Source organism: Grammomys surdaster, unplaced genomic scaffold (assembly GCF_004785775.1).
Source record: "Grammomys surdaster isolate TR1022 unplaced genomic scaffold, NIH_TR_1.0 126189, whole genome shotgun sequence".
NCBI classification, from domain to species: Eukaryota; Metazoa; Chordata; class Mammalia; order Rodentia; family Muridae; genus Grammomys; species Grammomys surdaster.
The window spans coordinates 7,299,406-7,314,575 of NW_021620995.1; positions in this window are offsets into that span (position 1 = coordinate 7,299,406).

The window sequence follows — 15,170 nt, forward strand, 5'->3', positions numbered from 1 at the left end:
CACACCTTTCTCATCACTATTTTTTTTTTCTGAGACTACAAGGCAAACACAATGTTTTTGTCTGTATGCTGCTTTTGGTCATAACTCATACCTCTTGATTCAAAGTTCTTTGAGGATTGTGTTTGTCCAGGTATGCCTGCAATTTACACATCAAAAAGTTAGCTTAGACGATTTGGGGATAAAAGAAAATGGTATTTATTCCAGCTAAAATAACTGGTATACAACATTTGGACTCAAGGTTTATAATATTTGATAATTCAATGGCATATTTGTAATTAAGTTGTCTTGACTTATTTCAGTTAATCATAATCATAATTTGGAGTTTATTGTCAATGTACAGACCTGATAAAATGATATTATTATATTGTCTTCTTTTATGACTAAAACTTTAAGATAAGGAAATTTCTGATATCTTAGTTTCATTAAATTTATAAGAGAGAGAGAGAGAGAGAGAGAGAGAGAGAGAGAGAGAGAAGAGATGTTCATATAGGCTAAGAGATTGGAGGAGTTAGGGCCATGAAGAAGGTATCAGAGAGAAATAATAGAATCACACCTGATGTAGAAAAAGCCAGACCAATAAGAGAAATGGCTAGGAGGTAGTCAGATTAGTTTAGAAGTTGTTAAGGCAGATCACTAGCTGCTCAACTTTTAAAGTGCCAATTTAAGTAAACCTTGGTTTCTCTGCGTAGTATTGTAGACTACAATAAGGAAAATAAATACAACCACAAGATTTATTTACTATCCCAATTTATGTTAAAAAATTAATTTTATACATTTATGCAGTAGTAGCACACTTATTAGAAAGAAGCATTTTTATGATGGGATTTAAAGTCCACTTTGCAAATTAAAACCTATATTTCACACTAAGACTAAGATAAAAATTCTGTGGCTAGACAGGACATGGGTTTAAATTTCGCATAGTATTAAATTAGCTCCTTATAAACCACTGTTATACCCATGAATTGCTGCAGAGGTCAACCCTCCTGGGAGAAACTTCCATTTTGTACAAATAAATAATACAGAGACCATAATTGATCAATGTTCATAGAATAAGTTACTGCACAATGATTAGTTCTAAATAGAACATCTGTGTTATTACAGCCTCTCAGCTCAAGTGCCAGTGATTACAGAAGAAGGGACAGAAAGACTATGAAAGCCATCAGAGATTACTACAAGGAAATAGTGTGTTTTTGACATTGTGGGGTATTTGAATTTAAAAATACACAATGCCCAAGACCTCTCCAGAACCAAACCAGGCGCAACTCTAGCCTGAAGAGGTGAAATAGGCAAGAATTCCCACCCTATTCCAGGAGTCAATGAGAACTAAGGTAATCCTGGAAGTGGGAGACTAATTTTTCATTAAAGGTGTCCTCTCTAATGCGTAAACCATATGCCAATTAAAATCACAAATCTAATGTGAGTGTATTAGCAGTATAAACTATTCTTTTAGGGCTTAAAATTATGACATACATTTTAGTGGGTTGGAAGGAAACTGAAGATGTATCTGAGAGGGGTAGGGGCAGAGGTGTACAGACAAAATATACTGCACAAATATCAAAGAATTAATAAAAATGGCGCAAAAACTTTCTTATCATTCTATGCCCTGCCCATGTAGCTAGCAAATCGGGGCATTTTAATTTTTTTCCACAAGGATAGTAATTTAGATTTTTTTGTCAAATAGATGTTGGGTTTTAGTACATTAATCTTTGTGAGCAATCTAAAACTAATTTGAAAAATTATAGCCATTCATCATCTTAAAATTGTATTGCTTAAAGCTTATCCTTTCCAAATAATTGGTCTATGTTATATAATAGTATATGTAAACTAAAGTTTTGTTTTCAGATACTTGTCCTTTAATATGGTTCTTTTCAAATTTATTAAATGATAAGAGGGTTCTTGAAGAAGCCTAGCAAATTCCTTTAATTAACAGCTTATAAACATAAATATGTTGTCCTGTATATCTTGGGAGGACAAATGTTCTTCCACTTACTTGTGACTAATGCTTTAGTATTTCAACTTCTATATAAATGACTCAGATATTGTAACTCGTTCACATATATTTATAAATATTTATCATATTTTACATATAGGTTGCTACTAGATGTAAAAATGTATTTTTGTGTTTTGTTGAAAAATAACTATAATGACTGTTTTAAATAGAGTTGATAACTGTAGTTTGCCTTGACTATTAATGAGGTGTGTCTGTTATGTGATCCTAATGAAGGCTGAACTTTTGTCTTCCTGTATTATAGATGAAGGTTTTAGATTAACCATCTATATAATTAGATCTTAAAAATATAGTTCAGTATTATTATTATGTTGCTTATGAAAGGAAATCATACACAGTTTTAGAATAGAACTTTTTAATCATTGATATGCCAGAAATGTAATATTGAATGTAAATAGTTAGAATCTAAAAATGTATATATATATATATATATATATATATATATATATATATGCATATTTGAAAAACTATTATTAAGGTTTATACCCAATAAATTCAGATTTAACATGAAATGTAAGACGTTTATAATTCTATAAAATGTTTATAATTATAAAAAGGTTAAAATGTTTTCTCATCAAATCAAATTTATTTATTTTTTTGTTTATTTATTGTGTGCATGTTTACATGTGTCAGTGTCCTGCATCACATTCAAATGAAGATCTGAGAACTACTAGAAGAAATTGATTCTCTCCTTCTATCATGTGTTACCCTTGAATCCGAGTCATGTTATTAGGCTTGGCACATTTACACACTCACCCATTTGCTAGCATATAACATGCAATTTTAAATCATAAAATTTAATAGTATGTTGCATTTATTTCTTTATTCCAAGACTGATATGGATGGGGAAAATAACATATGATTTAAAAGTAATAATAGCATGGCTTCAGATACTTGGGAAGGCCTTTTTTTTTTTCAATCTGTGGATTATGGTTTTTGCTGTAGAAAATAATGTGCTAAAATTCTTTTAGAAAACTGAATCTTATAATTAAGTAGATTTTTAAAAAATGACTATTGGCTTTTAAAAAGAACAACTTTAAGACAAAAATGCAAAGGAAAAATACAATATGTATGATTAGAACAAAAAAGTTTCCATCAAATATCTATTAAAGAACTAATGCTGATATTCCTCTAAAATAGAGAACACAGCACTTCCAAAATGTTTTTTATGAAGAGAGTATTACTTGATAAGAAAACCAAAGAAAGACCAACAGCAAAAAATAAAAATACAGGACAATTTCTCAGATGAGCATGTATGTAAATTTTTTTCACTAAAATGCTTAGTAACTTAATTTAAGAACACATCAAAAGAATCATTCACAATGATCAAGTCTGCTTCACCATAGAGGTGAAGAGAAAATTTAACATAGGTAAATTAATGAAAATAACCCAATTAATAAAGTGTTCAGAAATCCCATTATCATTTGATTAGATGCAGAAGTTTTTGATAAATGTAACACTACTTCATGACAAAAGTCTTGGAGAACATATGGATACAAGGAGTATATTGCTATCTAACAAAGTCAACATACAACAAGATCAAAGTCTATATCACATTAAACAAAGAGAAAAATCAGACCATTTCCACTAAAATTCAGAAGACAAATATGTCCACCACTGTTCAGTACAGTGTTTAAAGTCTTAAATATTCTTATAGGAACTTTAAAACCATGAATTATATTTCTGTAAAACAGTTGGGAATCATCTAACTATAATAGTGGTTATTTAATATTTGTTTAAGTATTTAATTTCAAATAAATACAAAGTTTGCTACCTTAAAATGTCTTTCTCAAATGTACTGTATTATAAGCAAGAGTAAGTCTTTTATTATAAATTCCATTAATGGTAAAATGTGTATTGATATTCTTAAATTCTAAAACAAAGTTTAAGAAAATAAAGATGCTCACAAAAAGTGTCATTGGCAAATTTTTCTGTCATCAGGAAATTCATTAATAGAAAATAATTAGTTTCTCTTATTTCAAATTACTTGTATATGTATTTTAATTAAGGTTATTTTTTGAAGTATTTATAAAGGAAAACATTTCATTGGAGCTGGCTTACTTTTTCAGTGGTTTAATGCATTATTGTCAGGCCCAGAATCATGACAGCACGTAGGCATGGGAGCTCTATATCTTGATCCACAGGAGCAGGAGAATCTGTGCCACACTTGGCATAGTTTAAACATTAGGAGACCTCAGGGCCCACCTCTATCTACATTGACATAAGGTCGGACCGACATTAACAAGGGCACACCTCCTAATAATAGCAATCCCCATGAGCCAAATATGAGTCTAAGAGGGTTAAACCTATTCAAATCAATACAGTGTCTATATAAGAAAGAAGTTTCATTAGATATTGCAGAAGCTAATTTCAGACTTCTGAAACAGATATCTTTAAGAAACTCTGACTAGCCCAGTGGTGGTGGTGGTGCATGTCTTTAATCACTTTTAATCCCAGGACTAGGGAGGCAGAGGCAGGCTGATCACTTTGAGTTTGAGGCCAGCCTGGTCTTCAGAGTGAGTTCCAGGACATCCAGCCCAAAGTTATTTTTAATTGAAGAAATTCTTCATTCCGTATCTTAGTAAACCCTAATATAATAATGGCAATCTATGGGCCTTGTCAAAAATAGATCCTAATAATCTGACATTTGTTTTATAAATTTCATGATTCATGTGAGTGATAAACCCTGAAAAGTTTTTAAATAAACAAAGAATAAATTAGCATAATAAATATGTTACCTAATATATTACTACAAGGTTAAAAAGAAAATGCCTTAAGGTAATGAGTCTGACCTCCCCTGAAAAACTTGAGAAATAAAAGGAAATGGTTCTCCCCTGCCACCATGAATATGATGCAATGCACAAAACTTTTAATACTAGGTGAAATTAATTTTTAGTAGGGAGCTAGAGTGCATTGTTAGAGTTCTAGTACTCAAATGAAAACATATGTTCAGAATTATGGTATCTGAATATTAAAGAAATTCTTCTGCAGGATGTATGAAACAGGACAGCTGAGAATTTAGACAGAACAAGCTCAGGGCTGGAAAGGTCATAAGACTTAATATCAGTTTATATCACATCTTCCAGCTTTGCAAACATTTGCCTACATTTTTACAAGCAATCTATGGTATCTGTCAAACCATTAGCACCTCTAATGAATTATAGCTCTTCATAAGTACAATTTCATGGCTGAGTAGGAAAATGTCAGTACTAGGGAAATTGTCTAGGACATAGTAAGCCATAGGTTCAGCGTCATTATAACACAAGTAAAAGATAAAGTGTTATAAAAATATCTTCAAAATCAGCAAAATTTTCTTTAATTTAAAATAATAATGACTATGTGACTGGAAGCAATATGTTTCCTCTCACTGAATGTGAAGCAGAAATTCAAGAAGGATATGAAAGAGTGAGGGTGTTTACAATCTGCAGTAACTAATGAGAACCAGGAGATTGTTAAACACAGAACGTGTTAAATTATCTGTGATTTATATTCTTCACCTTCACCTTGACTTTGTTTTAGTCTTTACTCAGTATTTTTCTTTGTGTTGTTTTAATCTTTAACTTTTTATTCCTTTCACCCCTAATAGCCCCTCATCCACAATATCTTTGTTATGTTTCTAAATCATAATATCATGAATGCTAGGTCTGAATTTTATCAATTTCCCAAATGAAACTACATTCCAAGTTCTGGACTGTGTTTTGCAGGGGTGGGGGAGAAGAGGGACGGAGGGATGTGGAGGGGAAACTGGGAAGGGGATACCATTTAAAATGTAAGTAAATAAAATAATTAATAAAAAAGTCTTAAGAAAATCCCTCTGGGCTTTGTGTGTGTGTGTGTGTGTGTGTGTGTGTGTGTGTGTGTGTGTGGTCTTTCCCAGACAGGCTTAAGAGCAGGATCTCATTCTAAATATTTGCTGAGCATCTTCATGAAGAAAAGAGAAAAGAAAATGAAAGAAGCTCTAGGATTCTATTCTCTGCTTCTTCCCAGACCTCAGATGCAATGCAAGCAGCTATTATGATTTTCTCTTTTCAGGGACAATATATTCTTTTAAAACATGAGTCAAAGTACTTTTTTTTCAAGAATTGCGTTTTGTTTAGAATTTTGTCACAACAATAAAAGAAGTTAACTAATACTTTGTCTATTACAAACTACCGTTTTTCTTTCCATTCCCTGAGATTATAAGGCCTAAAGTGTTGTAAATTTTTGGACTTAAAGAATAAGATATACCTCGTTATCACCAATCACATGATATTGTATGACACACAAAAACTCTTGTCACTATTCTGTCAAGAGAAGAGAGAAACTGTCTTGTGCATCTCTTCCATATTCTTAAAGCATACTTTTAAAAACATATTTTATCACATTCATTCTTATATGAGAGCTGGGATGCTCTATTAAAACAGTATCTTTAGCATATAAACCTTTCCTAATCACAGTGATGCTTTTTAACCACTTTGCCCCTCAATCTATTGACTTTGTGGAGTGGTGAACCAGAGATGGGAGTTTTATTGGATAAACACATACATATTCATAAGACTGCATCATCACTTACAGAGCTAGGCACATTCATGCTCAATTAAAGTTTGCATATTCCACTTTAATAATGGCAAAGTCAAAGGCTTTGGGTAAAAAATTTGGAGTTATAACTGGCAAAATATTTTCTAGGTCATCTGGTAAAAGTGAGTCGGCAATATTGCCTTATTAAGGTTGATTCTTTGTACTTTTCTCTGAAAGACTTTCTCTAAAACAAAAGAAACCCAGAACAATAAAAATGAAAGTGACTTGTAAAGTTCTTTGGCTCATTTAAAAGACTACCTGCTTCCCACAATCCAGAGTATAAGACAGTTATCTTTGTAATTTCATAGTATTTTCTTTCCTTGAACAATACAATAATAATTATATTATTCATATGTATGCTTTTTATATTTTTTCCAATTGATAAAAGCTAGCTGCAGTCTAACTAGTAAAATACGTGTCTTTGTTGTTGTTGTTGTTGTGGTGGTTGTTTTTACTATAAACACTATATTCCCTTCTATAGAATGCTCCTAAGATTTATTGTGTTAGTTTGCTTTAAATTTAAATTTTGAAATTACCATATGCTCACCATGTACAATGTGTAATTACAGTCTAATAACTCTCACTGGTATCACCTACTGGATTCCAAACAACTTGTCGTTCTCCTTGCTCTCTACCAAAAAGTTTAGATAAATAATATAGAGCATAATGAAGATGGTGGAAATTAAGGAACAGATTGAAATTAAACTCTTGAAGGTTTAGGGTGGATGATGGTCAAAGGTCCATTGCATTGACTTCCATTTTCAGTGGGCTACTTCTAAATCCCTTAGATCACTTCTACATGAAGGGGTTTTTATTCTCCAGAGGCTTGAACAGAAAATATATGTCTTTGTACTTTATCATCAGGCATCATGTTCCATAATAATTTTATAAAGTTGGGGATCCTGAAACTGGTATTAAATATGTACCGGTTCACAATAGTTGGAGAAATTCAGGACATCTAGTATCCTCACTGGATCAGTGATATGATCCCCTTCCTACTGTTCTGACAAGTAGATAGAGCTCTGCATTGTCCTTGATTTTATAAGATGTTGATTATGTGGAAAAAGTCCAGACCCTATAGTATCTGAATACCTGTAAAGCATAAAGAGATTTTTCCCTCCTGCTTCCAAGCCTTGATAAAGTTATTAGACACCAATGAATTAGGTGAAATTGCATATAACATGTAACCAGGCAAAAAAAACCTCACAGAACAGATTGGGGATGTCAGTGATGATTATTCACTGCTCGCAAAATTTATGAATGTATTTACCTTGTTTATTTTGTCTTGAGGAGGGAGAGAATGGATATATCTAATGTGGAGGACTTTAAAGTGTTTCTGAGACTTCCGGTCTGGGCCAGAGCACACAGCAGACCCCAGGCAGCAGCTCTGTACCCAACCTCCTCACAAAACCTAGAGGAAGAGGGCCTCCCAGTAGCTCTAACCCAGGAAGTATCTCAGGAAAATTGACAGCAACAGCTGCCCCAAACAGAGAGCAACTGGGACCCACTGGGACCCAGGAATTCACTCCTGGCCCAGAGCACTGGTTCCTTCCAGTCTGGGTCCTAGTGCTCAGCAGATTCTGGGAGACAGTTCTGCACCCAATCTCACAGAACCCAGAGGAAGTGGGGCTCCCAGGAGCTCTAACCCAAGCAGTATCTTAGGCAAGGAGCCAGCAACACTTGCCCCACACAGGGAGTAACCAGGACACACTGGGACCCAGGAATTTACTCCTGACCCAGAGCACTGGTTCCTTCCGGTCTCTACCTGAGCACTGAGCAGATTTTGGGCCTCAGCTCTAACCCCAGCAGTAAAACCCATCCCAAACAGTTCTGACACAACCAGGATAATAGTTAAGACAGGCTCCAGTCAGAGACAGTGCAGATAGAACCAAGGAGATCCAGACGGCAAGTTCTTAACACAAAACTTCTAGGAAATCCAGGACACAATGAGAAGACCAAACCTAAGGGTAATAAGTATAGAAAAGAGTAAAAATTCACAACTTTTAAAGGGCCAAAAAATATCTTCAACAAAATTATAGAAGAAAACTTCCCTAATCTAAGGAACAAGATGCCCATAATCATACAAGAAGCCTACAGAACACCAAATAGAGTAGATCAGAAAAGAAATACTTCCAGTCACATAATAATCAAAACACAAAATGCACAAAACAAAGAAAGAATTTTATAAGCAGTAAGGGAAAAAGGCCAAGTAACATATAAAGGCAGATCTATCAGAATTACACCTGACTTCTGACCAGATAAGATAAAAGCAAGAAGATCCTGGACAGATGTCATACAGACCCTAAGAGAACATAAATGCCAGCCCAGGCTACTATACCCAGGAAAATTCTCAATTACCATAGATAGAGAAACCAAGATATTCCACAACAAAACCAAATTTACACAATATTTTTCCACAAACCCAGCACTACAAAGGATAATAGCAGGAAAGCCCCAATACAAGGAGGGTATTTATACCCTAGCAAGAGCAAGAAAATAATCCTTTCCAACAAACCCAAAAGAAGATAACTACACAAACATTGCCTCCACTGTTAGCATAAATAACAGGAAGCAACAATTCTCTCTCCTTAATATCTCTTAACATCAATGGGCTCAATTCCCCAATAAAAAGGCATAGGCTAACAGACTGGATACACCAAGAGGACCTAGCTTTTTGCTGTATACAGGAAATCTGTGAGACTTCATAAGGGAATCCTGGTTCATGGATGGGCATGGGCCTAGAACCCTGAGACTCTATGTGAGAACCAACAGAAGTTCAGCCACATCCCCAGAACCCAGGGCCCTGACACAGTCTCTTCTCCATAGACCTGTACTGTTCAGTCATGTAGGCCAAACAGTCCCTTCCAAAGTACACAGGTAGAGGGCATGACAATAGGCCTCAGGCCCTAGGGATTTACATACTAATGAAGGCCAGAGGGCAGAGCAAATTAAGCATTCCTCCCCAGATCCTCTCCAGTTCCTCCCCATTTTTCCCTCCCTATTTAACTCAGGACTGCCCTGAGTTTTGGAGGGTACATCCAGATCCATCCACCATCTGCCATGACAATAAACCCTTTTGGGACCAAGGACTTTCTCTTGTCATTGGTGTCTGCGGCCACAGAAGCCTCCAGCTGCTGGAACTCCAGACCTTTCTCCTGGATGTGGGACCCGCCAGCATGGAAAGCCTCCTCCACCACCACCTCAGCAACTATTTTCCCACAGAAACTCACCTCAGCAACAAAGAGAGATACTACCTTAGAGTAAAAGGTTGGAAAAAAATTTTTCAAGTAAGTGAGCCTAAGAAACAAGCTGGAGTAGCCATTCCAATATCGAATAATGTTGACTTTCAACTTAAAGCTATCAAAAACGATAAGGAAGGACATTTCATACTTGTCAAAGGTAAAGTCAACCAACATTAACTCTCAATTCTGAATACCTATGCACCAAATGAAAGAGCACCCACTTTCATAAAAGAAACCTTACTAAAGCTCAAAGCACACATTGCACTTCACACAATAATAGTGGGAGACTTCAACACCCCACTCTCAGCAATGGATAGATCATGGAAACAGAAACTAAACAGAGACATAGTGAAACTAACAGAAGTTATGAATCAAATGGACTTAACTGATATCTATAGAACATTTAACCCTAAAGCAAAAGAATACACCTTTTTCTCAGCACCTCATGGTACCTTCTCCAAAATAGACCATATAATTGGTCACAAAACAGGCCTCAACAGATACAAAAAATTTAAATAATCCCATGCATCCTATCAGATCACCATGGTCTAAGGCTGGTCTTCAATAACAACATAGGCAATGGAAAGCTCACATTCACATGGAAACTGAACAACACCCTACTCACTGATAATTTGGACAGGGAAGAAATAAAGAAAGAAATTAAGGACTTTTTAGAATTTAGTTAAAATGATGGCACATCATACCAAAACCTATGGGATACAATGAAAGCAGTGCTAAGAGGAAAACTCATAGCTCTAAGTGCATACAAAAAGAAACTGGAGACAGCATACACTAGAAGCTTGACAATCACCTGAAAGCCCTAGAACAAAAAGAATCTAATACACCCAAGAAGGTGGAAATAATCAAATTCAGGGTGAAATCAACGAAATAGAAACAAAAAGAACTATACAAAGAATCAATAAAACCAGGAGCTGGTCCTTTGAGAAAATGAACAAGATAGATAAACTCTTAGCTAGAATAATCAGAAGGCAGACAGACAGTATTCAAATTATTAAAATCAGAACTGAAAAGGGTGACATAACAACAGAAACCGAGGAAATAAAAAATCATTAGATCCTGCTAAAAAAGGCTATACTCAACAAAATTGAAAAATCTGGATGAAATGGACAATTTTCTACAGAAATATCAGTTACCAATGTTAAATCAGGAGCATATAAACCATCTAAACAGTCCCATAACCATGAAAGAAATAAAAGCTGTCATTAAAAGTCTCCCAACCAAAAAAGTCCAGGACCAGATTGTTTTAGTGAAGAATTCTATCAGACCTTCAAGGAAGACCTAATACCAATTCTCTTCAAACTATTCCACAAAATAGAAACAGAAGGTATGCTACCCAATTCATTCTATGAAGCCACAAATACGCTCATACCTAAACCACACAAAAACCCAACAAAGAAAGAGAACTTCAGACTAATCTCCCTTATGAACATTGATGCAAAAATACTCAATAAAATTCTCGCGAACCAAATCCAAGAACACATCAAAACAATTATCCATCATGATCAAGTAGGCTTTATCCCAGGAATGCAGGGTTGGTTCAACATATGGAAATCCATCAATATAATCCACCATATAAACAAACTCAAAGAAAAAAAACCACATGATCATCTCACTAGATGCTGAGAAAGCATTTGACAAAATTCAACACCCCTTTATGATAAAAGTCTTGAAAAGATCAGGAATTCAAGGTCCATACCTAAACATAGTAAAAGCAATATACAGCAAACCAGTAGCCAACATCAAACTAAATGAAGAGAAACGTGAAGCAATCCTACCAAAATCAGGGTCTAGACAAGGCTGCCCACTCTCCCCTACCTATTCAATATAGTACTGAAAGTCCTAGTCACAGCAATTAGGCACCACAAGGAGATCAAAGGGATATAATTTGGAAAGGAAGAAGTCAAAATTTCACTATTTGCACATGCTATGATAGCATACTTAAGTGACCCCAAAACATCTACCAGAGAACTCCTAAACCTGATAAACAACCTTAGCAAAGTGGCTGGATATAAAATTAACTCTAACAAATCAGTAGCCTTCCTCTACTCAAAGGATAAACTGGTTGAAAAAGAAATTATGGAAATGACAGCCTTCACAATAGTCACAAATAATATAAAATACCTTGGTGTGACTCTATCCAAGCAAGTAAAAGACCTGCATGACAAGAACGTCAAACCCTTGAAGAAAGAAATGAAACAGATCTCAGAAGATGGAAAGATCTCACATGCCCATGGATTGGAAGGATTAATATAGTAAAAATGGCTATCTTGCTGAAAGTAATCTACAAATTCAATGAAATCCCCATCAAAATTCCCACTCAATTCTTAACAGAGATAGAAAGAGCAATCTTAAAATTCATTTGGAATAACAAAAAACCCAGAATAGCAAAAACTACTCTCAACAATAAAAGAACCTCTGGGTGAAATTACCATCCCTGATTTCAAGCTGTACTACAAAGCAATAGTGATTAAAAACTGCATGGTATTGGAACAGAGACAGGCAAGAAGATCAACGGAATAGAATAAAAGACCCAGAAATGAACCCCCATACTTATGGTCACTTGATCTTTGAAAAAGGAGCTAAAACTATCCAGTGGAAAATGACAGCATTTTCAACAAATGGTGCTGGCCCAACTGGAGATCAGCTTGTAGAAAAATGCAAATTGTTCCATACTTATCTCCTTGTACAAAGCTCAATTCCAAGTGGATCAAGAACCTCCACATAAAACCAGCTACACTGAAAATAATAGAAGAGAAATTGGGGAAAAGCCTCAAACATATGGGCACAGGAGAAAAGTTTCTGAACATAGTGCCAATGGTGTATGCTCTAAGATCAAGAATTGACAAATGGGACCTCATAAAACTGCAATGCTTATGTAAAGTAAAGGACACAGTCAATAGGACAAAGTGGCAACCAACAGACTGGGAAAAGATCTTCACCAACCCTACATCTGATAGAGGGAGAATATCTAAGGTTTAGAAAGGAGTGAGAAAATTAGACTCTAGACAATCAAATAACCCTATTAAAAAATGGGGCACAGAGCTGAACAAAGAATTCTCAACTGAGGAAGCTCGAATGGTTGAGAAGCACCTAAAGAAGTGTTCAGCATCCCTAGTCATCAGGGAAATGCAAATGAAAACAACACTGAGATTCCACCTCACACCAGTCAGAATGGCTAAGATCAAAAATGCAGGTGACAGCAGATGTTGGAGAGGATGTGGAGAAAGAGGAACACTCCTCCATTGTTTTGGAATTGTAAGCTGGTACAACCACTATGGAAAGCAGTCTGGTGGTACCTCAGAAAATTGAACATAGTTCAACCTCATGGTTACCTGAGGACCCAGCTATACCACTCCTGGGCATATACCCAAAAGATGTTTCAACAGACAGCAGGAACACATGCTCCACTATGTTCATAGCAGCCTTTTTTATAATAGCCAGAAATTGAAAAGAACTCAGATGTCCTTCAACAGAAGAATGGATGCAGAAATTGTGGTACATTTACACAATGGAGTACTACTCCGCTATTAAAAACAATGAGTTCATGAAATTCTTAGGCAAATGAATGGAGCTGGAAAATATCCTGAGTGAGGTGACCCAATCTCAAAAGAGCATACATGGTATGCACTCAATGATAAGTGGATATTAGCCCAAAAGCTCACAATACCTAAGGCACAATGCATATGCCACATGAAACTAAAGAAGAAGAAAGAAGACCAAAGTGTGGGTGCTTTGGTCTTTTTAGAAGGAGTACCAAAAGATTCAATGAGAGCTCCCAAGGTCTAAACGTCCAGCCTGAGAGCACAAAGGGAGTGACTCATGTCTCTACCTGTATAGATAATTGAGTGTGGCCTTGTCAGACATCAGTGGAAGTGTAGGGCCATGGTCCCCAGAAGTTTGGATTCCCTAGTGTTGGGGAATTAGAGAGCAGGGAGATGGGACTGGGAAGATATTTGGAACACACCCTCATAAAAATAGGAGGAGGCGGTATGGGATAAGAGGTTTTGGGGGAGAACGGAGGGGAGATAACATTGAAATGTAAATACATAAAATATCCAATAAAAAAAACCAGATAATTGGTCTGGAAAAAAAGATAGTTTACTTATTTCAAATTATTTTCAAAAGTTTCTAGGAGATGCTAATTGGCTAAGATCTTATTTTAAGCTCTCCACAAAAGAATTTAAGTCTCCGTTTAATATTCTCAACAGAAATGTAAATCCTAATTCCCCTCAAAATTAATTGACAAAAGATAAGTAATCTCACAAAAAGTAGAAGCTATTATTAATTGATATATTATATAGTCTGATTAGTTCTTAGCTGTTCTATAACAGTCCTTTGATAAAAGAGATTATTAATATAGATTTATATTTCTTTAAATAGTGTCTTTATGACTCTCTGAGTGTGGAAGGAGCAGCAGGTGGTACTTCTGCCCTGATTTTACAAGAACTCTGAGAAACTGGCTTTAAAAACAAAAGAGGGGGAACGGTACACCCCCCCCAGAAATACTGTCTATCATGCCTTGTGTACTTTTAACTCTCTAAACCCAAAAGCTCATGACAAATCTACTGCTGATTGCCTCTGGCATCACCAAGAACAAAAAAAACTATGCCACAGCTGTGTGGAAGGACCCTCTTACCCTTAAAGGGAATGGCCCAGACACAGTTCTCTTATGGGGCTGAGGATTGATATGCCTGTTTGATACTACAGAAGGCACAGCTAAACGGCTACCAAAAAGATTAATGAAAAAAAATAGATACCCCTACAAAGCCAGGCCCAACCATAAATAAGATGAATAACAATTGACATACAGGGAAGAGAAATCTCCCTGAGAACTCTCTTCTTTTTCCTTTTCAGGTAAAAATGAATCACCTGTGATGTCTGCTGTTAGAAGTTCTAATCCAGATGCTGGCCTTTGAATTTATACTACTCAAACCTTCGATGGGCCATTGACAAGAATATCAAACAGCTAGAGATTGAAATCACTAATCTGAAGAAATTCCTTGTTTCGTCATCTGAAGAGACCTCCAAAAATTTCAAAGTAATTTATTCGACATGATTTACTGTTTTATAATAGAAAACACTGTGTACAGCTCTTAACTGTGTATGGCCCTTAAAGAAGAATGTTTCTTTTACATAGACAAGACAGGGATGGTTAAGGAAAGCATGAAAAAGGTCAGAAAAGGCCCGGAGAACAGATAGAGAGAGAAAGAGAAAGATGAGAGCTGGTACAAGAATTGGCTTTCAACCTCTCCATGGTTGTTAACCCTACTTCCTCCCATCTTGGGTCCAGTAATTGGGGTTATTTTTTCTTTTCTTTTTTTTTTTTTTTTTTTTTTTTTTTG